Source organism: Scyliorhinus canicula, chromosome 21 (assembly GCF_902713615.1).
Source record: "Scyliorhinus canicula chromosome 21, sScyCan1.1, whole genome shotgun sequence".
Taxonomy (NCBI): Eukaryota; Metazoa; Chordata; class Chondrichthyes; order Carcharhiniformes; family Scyliorhinidae; genus Scyliorhinus; species Scyliorhinus canicula.
In genome coordinates, this window is record NC_052166.1 from 58,971,879 (window position 1) to 58,979,447 (window position 7,569).

Genomic DNA, 7,569 nt, shown 5'->3' on the forward strand with positions numbered 1-7,569 from the left:
CTGAATCTTCGAGCACTCAGTGCGGTGGGGGATGGGGAGGGAGGAGGACCTCCTCATTGGCCTGCTTCTGGACCGTGTCAAGCTAGCCATTAATAGTCCCAGGCAGTGAACAGCTGAGGGGGTCCAAGGGGCTGCCTGCTTCTCTTCTGCAGCTACGTTGGCTGCTGGATGTCCCTGGAAAGGGAGTATGCAGTGTCTGCCTGCACAATCGAGGCTTCCCACGACAAGTGGGCACCATGGGTAATGGGGCATTTTGTCAACCCATTCCATCACCATTTGTTTTGATGTTTTGAGTTTCCTTTGAGATTCTGTTTACGTTGATGTAGTATCCCTTTAAGGGGCTGCCTTTGAATGTTTCTCTCAATTCTTTAATTTGGTTACCAAAAGAAGCATACACTCGCTAACTGCCTGGATAGGCTAATTGATCAGACTCAGTACGGAGTCTTACAACACCAGGTTAAAGTCCGAAAGCTAGTGTTTGAAACAAACATGTTGGACTTTAACCTGGTGTTGTAAGACTTCGTAATGTGCTCACCCCAGTCCAGCGCCGGCATCTCCACATCATGATCAGACTCAGTTAGACACCACCAAACATTGACCGGGAAACAAAGACTTGTTTTGATAGCGCCTTTCATAACCTCAGGATATCCCACAGTATTTCACAGCCAATGGAGTGCCCGTTGAAATGCGGTCATTGTTTTAAGGTTTTGCGTGAGTTAGGATTCGACTAATGTGGAGCAACACTATCCTCCATTGCCAGACAGAGTACATTCAGACAGCAATGGTCAGCTGTGGCCTAAAACTGGGCTTGGTCTTTCCGCCTTGCTACTACGGTCCGAATGGTGTCATTGAGATTGAGGAAAGGCTGAGTTGTCAGTTCCTGGAAAACCAAGGCTAGCGCTGCAAAGTTTTACAAGAATAAAAGGTAATCTCACTGGAAGTGTAATGTACGGTTTTAAACACACGGGCTGCACAAAGGTTAAGATACAAGGTTCCTTTATTCCATCGGTATCAAAAGTTTTCATGGGACAGCGCCACTCCAAGAATCGACTATTCACAGAGAATATTCGCCACAGACACTCCAGTTCTCTGCCCCAGTCAGAGCCTCAGCTCCTCAGGTGTGTTCGGGGGTTCTGTTAGTCTGTCTGACGAGGTCCCACCTCCCCTCCCCTCCTCAGCCACCCACAGCTGTGCATCACTGTATATGCACAAGGGGTGAATATAAATACACGACAACTAAGTAACCACTAGAGGGAGCACCAGAGATGTCATGACATGCAGACATACAGCCAATGGGTCATTACAACAGGACACAACCAATGGGTAATCAGGACATCCAGAGGTGGCATTACCACAAGGGGGCACTTCACAACCCATATAAAAGGACAAGGGTGGTCAAGCTGCCAATACCCTCTTTCCACAGACAGACATCTAAAGAGTACATCAGGGTTGATCAGCAGCATCACACCCAGCACGTGGCTTAGAGCAGACTGGTAAAGGTAGACTGAGTTACTACAGCTAGATTAGCAGAGAGTTTTTTTTTTTGTAAATTTAGATTACCCAATTATTTTTTCCAATTAAGGGGCAATTTAGCATGGCCAATCCACCTACTCTGCACATTTTTGGGTTGTGGGGGCGAAACCCACGCAGACACAGGGAGAATGTGCAAACTCCACACGGACAGTGACCCAGAGCCGGGATCGAACCTGGGACCTCAGCGCCGTGAGGCGGTTGTGCTAACCACTAGGCCACCGTGCTGCCCTCGATTAGCAGAGAGTTGACCTCATTCAAGAACTGTGTTAATAGTTCAATAAACAAGTTGACTCATTTCATAGTCTGCAGCTTCCTTTGTCAAAGCATACATCAAGGAAGCAGCTTATGCAACACGAAACAGCATAACACTACAACAGCGACTTCAAGCCACCGAGGCCCCTGCCACACTGCCTCACACAAGTCCTGGGCTTTCTCCCTGGCTGCCTTCTCCCTCACTTCTGGCCCCTCAGCCTGTGAAAGACCCTACTCCCTGCGGTAAGGGGGCCCACAGGGGCCAACTACAGTTCCCCTGCTCAGAACCCCTCCCCCTCTCTCACACACACACACACACACACAATCACCACCTGCACTCGGAACTCCTGCTTCATAGGGTTGTGAGAGGGATTCGCAAGGTTAGAGGCTGTTTCTCATGGCTGGAGAAGCTGGAACCCGCGGGAGGGGAGAGGGGGGTGGGGGCAGGGTAAGAGCTCAATCATTCAGGCCTGAGACGGGGAGGAATTTCTTCACACAGAGGGTTGTGAATCTTTGGAATTCAGTCCATTCAACGTGGATATTGATAAATGTGGAGGAATTAAGGGATTATGAGATAGTGAAGGACGGTAGAGGATCAGCTATGATTATAGTAAATGGCAGAACCGTGTCGAGGACCGTTATCATTGCCCATAACTGGCGCCGTGATCCCAAATGGACTGACTCCAGGAACAATCGTACCCAGTCCTGTTCAATGGCTGATACTCAATGAGAAAAACATTGTTTTGACAAAGCCAGGACTGCAGTTAAATCCATTGTACACATTACTAGCCATGGTGAAACCAACTGAGGAACTGAAACAGGTTTGAAGGAGGAATCAGTGGGAAGGAGAGAGAGCAAAGAGCAGAAGAAGAATTGAAGACCCAACGATAATGCAGAGAACGTTCGAGTAATTAAGAAAGAGGAAGGGAAATCGGAACACACCCAGAAAGGGAGACATCTGCAGAGAGAGAGAGCGATAGGAGCAATCGCCACAGAAAAATGGAGAACAGCAGAAAGATGGAGAGGTCCGAAGGTGTAATGCAGAGAAAGAGGGAATGCCAAAGAGATGGAACGGAGGTTCATAGAAAACTAGAATCGTAGAGCGGGCCACAGACAGATAGAGGGGAGAGACAAAAAGTAGAAAAGCAGTCACTTCTGCAGTCGGGAAGTGAAGTGAAATGGGCTGAGTGACAAGAGAAAGTGACATTGAAAAATGCAGACCAAGAAAGAAAGAATTGAGAGTGAACCTTTCGAAGAAAAGGCGAGAGGAGCAGATGGAGAGAAAAATAGAGAATGAAATGGAATGAAAATCGCTTATTGTCACGAGTAGGCTTCAATGAAGTTACTGTGAAAAGCCCCTAGTCGCCACATTCCGGCGCCTGTCCGGGGAGGCTGGTACGGGAATCGAACCGTGCCGCTGGCATGCTTTAAAAGCCAGCGATTTAGCCCAGTGAGCGAAACCAGCCCCTGTGCATAAGAGAGAGTGAGAAATAGGTTGGAATGCGGACCTTTTTTGGATTGGGATTGGACTGGTAAATGACAATGAAATGTATATATATAGATAGAGATAAATCAATCATGTGGGCAGCATAGAAATATTCCCTGAGAACTTGGCTGTGAGTGAAGAACAGCAGGAATCAATCAGTGATAGCGAATTCTCCCAATGCCCTCCTTCTATCCCCAATAAATGTCATTGATTTTTTTTAAAGGTTTTTTTTTGTTCACTAAAAACATCGACAACTGTTTCCATACAGATCTAATTGAGGTCGGTGACTGATAAAACAATTCTGGATTGTTTACAGAGTTCACCACTTTCAACAACAACTGGCATTTGTATAGAACCTTCAGCATAGTAAAACATCCCAAGGTGCTTCAACAGCGCAAGACCAACCAGAAAGTCGATGCTAAACCACCGGGGGCATATAGGGGAGGCAGTGGTCTAGTGGTACTGTCACTGGGCTAGTAAACCAGAGACCCGAGTGATGCTCTGGGGACCCAGGTTCAAATCCTGCCACTGCAGATATGGATATTGGAATTAAATAAGAATCTGGAATTAAAAGTGTAATGATGACCATGAAACCATTGTCGATTGTTGTAATAAAACCATCTGGTTCACTAATGTAGCGCAGTTGCTTCACAGCACCCAGGTCCCAGGTTCAATTCCCGGCTTCGGGTCACTGTCTGCGTGGAGTCTGCACGTTCTCCCCGTGTTTTTTCTCTGGGTGCTCCGGTTTCCTCCCACAAGGCCTGAAAGACATGGGGCTGGATTCTCCACGGTCCCGTGCCAAAATCGTGTTTGGGGTGGGGGCGGAGAATCGACTTTTACGACCGAATCAGGCTGGCATGAGATTCCAGCTCATGGTGTTAAGTAATTTGGACTAGGGGCTTTTCACAGTAACTTCATTGCGGAGTTAATGCCTACTTGTGACAAGAAAGATTATTAAATTATTAATTAATGTCCATTCGGGAAGGTAATCTGCCGTCCTTACCCGGTCTGGCCTAGATGTGACTCCAGACCCACAGCAACGTGGCTGACTCTTCACTGCCCCTCAAGGGCAATTAGGGATGGGCAATAAATGCTGGCAGAGCCGGCGATGCTCACGTCCCATCAACCAAAAAAAATCGGACTGGTTCAGCAAAAGGCTCTGTCAACATGGTAGGTTTTAAGGAGCAGAGAGATAGAACAGATCAGGGAGGGAATTCCAGAACTGTGGGCCAAGCCTCGAATGCTGGATTGATTATAATTACAGCGATTTCAGTGCTCCAGTATCAGGTCACCCCAGCATGTTCAGGTAAATCGCTGGGTCAGCCGGCTTGGGTGGCAGAAGGTTGAAATCATCACCTGCCGTCTAGGGATTGAGAAGTGAGAGAATCGTACGAGCCCTACAGTGCAGAAGGAGGCCAGTCGGCCCATCGAGTCTGCATCGACCCTTCAAAAGAGAACCCTACCTAGGCCCACTCCCCCACCCTATCCCCGTAACCTCACCCATCTTTTGAAAATTAGGGGCAATCGATCATGACCAATCCACCTAGCCTACACATCTTTGGACTGTGGGAGGAAACCGGAGCACCCAAAGGAATCCCACAGAGTCACGGGGAGAACAGGCAAACTCCACACGGTTATTCGAGGTCAGAATTGAATTTGGGCCCTTGGTGCTGTGAGGCAGCAATGCTAACCACTGTGCCACATAAATTTGCATAGATTTAAAAAGAAAATAACTATATATATATTTCCCACAGAAATGCATGTGATGAGAGAAATTTTCAGAAATAAGGTGTGGTTTATTCAGGAATACAAGAAAAAAAAGTACAGTTTTATTTCCTTTCCATACAGCGAACATTTACAATTCGATACATGTAATTACAAATGCAATGATATGTCTGGCAAATATCTCCTTTAAATATTTACAAGGTAAAGTGACAAATATTTCAATTCAGTTCTCTTTTGGAAGCCGCACACAATCACTGCAAACAATGTTGTTTTTAATTAATAATTAGCCTCTACTGTATTCACTTAAAGCTTTGATACATTTAAACAGGTATGCAAGAGGTTAGTGCTGCAATGAGACACCACAGTCACCAGGGGGCAGCCAACACCAGTACACTTTAATACATAGACCAGGAGGGGTGTGAGAAGTGACTTGGGAGTACAGGTAAATGGAGCTGTGCTTCGTCTGGTACCCAGTGACCCAACTGAGGACCTATAAATAAATCAAATGCAACTCCTAATTGAGATTATAATCAAACTACAATAAGACACCCGGTTTCTCTTGAGTTTCTGTGGCTGTAAATCATCTTTCGTTCTCACTCCACAGTATAACTATTTCCCACTTTCTCTGTCTGTTAGCTTTGACAAAGAGTCATCAGACTCGAAACGTTAGCTCTTTTCTCTCCCTACAGATGCTGCCAGACCTGCTGAGAGATTCCAGCATCCGCAGTAATTTGCTTTTCTGCAATAAGAACTTGAACCCTCTCCTAATTTAAAACAACCTCCGTGTTCAGGCCCATTGAACTGATGCGAAAAAAAAGCACCAATAAACTCCATTATAGTGAGCGAGACATAGGAAGGGTCAATTGTGAAGGGTTTTTCTTGTTATTATTACACGGTTTCACTATTATAGAGGGATAAAGATGTGCAATTGAAGAGAATTTCATTGTAAAATGGCAACGCACTGTGATCCTTGTGGAACGAACTGTTTTATTTATTCCCAGTTGAACAGTATTGAACTGTACCTGTCCAGGTGCGCTAACCTTCACCCCTGGCTGGTATTGTATCAGGTTTTTGCAAATTAATTTAGAGTATCCAATTCTTTTTTTTCCAATTAAGGGTCAATTTCACGTGGCCAATCCACCTACCCTGCCCATGTTTGGGTTGTGGGGGTGAAACCCATGCAAACATGGAGAGAATGTGCAAACTCCACACGGGCAGTGACCCGGGGCCGGGATTGAACCCGGATGCTCGGCCTCATGAGGCAGCAGTGCTAACCCACTGCGCCCCCGTGCCATCTGGTATTGTATCCGTTGGTGTCAGTGTAACTGACCTTTTGGGAATAAGCAGGGGAAATTGTGGCACAGTGGTTAGCACTACTGCCCCACAGCGCCAGGGACCCGAGTTCAATTCCAGCCTTGGTGTGGAGTTTGCACGTTCTCCCCCATGTCTGCGTGGGTTTCCTCCGGGTGCTCCGGTTTCCTCCAATACTCCAAAGATGGTTAGGTGGATTGTCCATGATAATTGGCCCTTAGCATCCAGGGGTGTACAGGTTAAGTGGGGTAATGGGGAGAGGGCGGGGAATGGCCCTAGGCAGGGTGGCTCTTACAGAGGGTCGGTGCAGATTCGATGGGCCGCATGGCCTCCTGAAAAGTTAGACCCGGTTCCCTGCACCTGACCACTTGGGGCCAGTGGTGAGGGGATGTGGCCTACTGAAAAAAGTGCAGGAACAGACTTGAGGCTGAGAGCAGGCTGGTCTCAGCTTTTTTTGGGGTGTGGGTGTCTCTGGCTGGTCCAGCATTTCTTTCCCATCCCTAATTGTCTTTGAACTGAGTGGCTTGCTGGGCCTTTTCAGAGGGCATTTAAGGGTCAGCCACACATCTGTGGGTCTTGAGCCACATGTAGGCCAGGCTGGGTAAGGACGGCAGATTTCCTTCCTTAAAGGACATCAGTGAATAAGATGGGTTTTTACGACAATCGCCTTTGGCTTCATGGTCATCATTAGACTTTGAATTTCAGATTCTTTAATCGAATTCCAGACTTCTTATTGAATTCACATTTTGCCATCTGCGGTGGTGGGATTAGAACCCGGGTCTCCGGAGCATCCCCAGAGCAGTTCTGTGGAAGGTTCAAGTGAACTCGAAACGTTAACTCTGTTTTTCTCAGGCAACACGGTGGCGCAATAGTTAGCATTGCTGCCTCACGATGCCGAGGCCGCAGGTTCGATCCCGGCCCCGGGCCACTGTCCGTGTGCAGTTTGCACATTCTCCCCATGTTTGCATGGGTTTCACCCCCACAACCTAAAGATGTGCAGGGTAGGTGGATTAGCCACGCTAAATTGCCCTTTAATTGGAGAAATTAATTGAGCACTCTAAATTTATTTTTTAAAAATTAACTCTGTTTTTCTCGCTCCGCAGATGTTGCCAGACCTGCCCGGTTTATCCACCATTGTCTGTTTTTATTCCCCAAATCTTACCCCGGATTTCTGGGTTACTAGTCCTGTGATGCATGACAAGCTGTGAAGACTTGCACAGTCGAATAGCCTGATATTCAGCGATACAAGTGCAGAGAAAGAC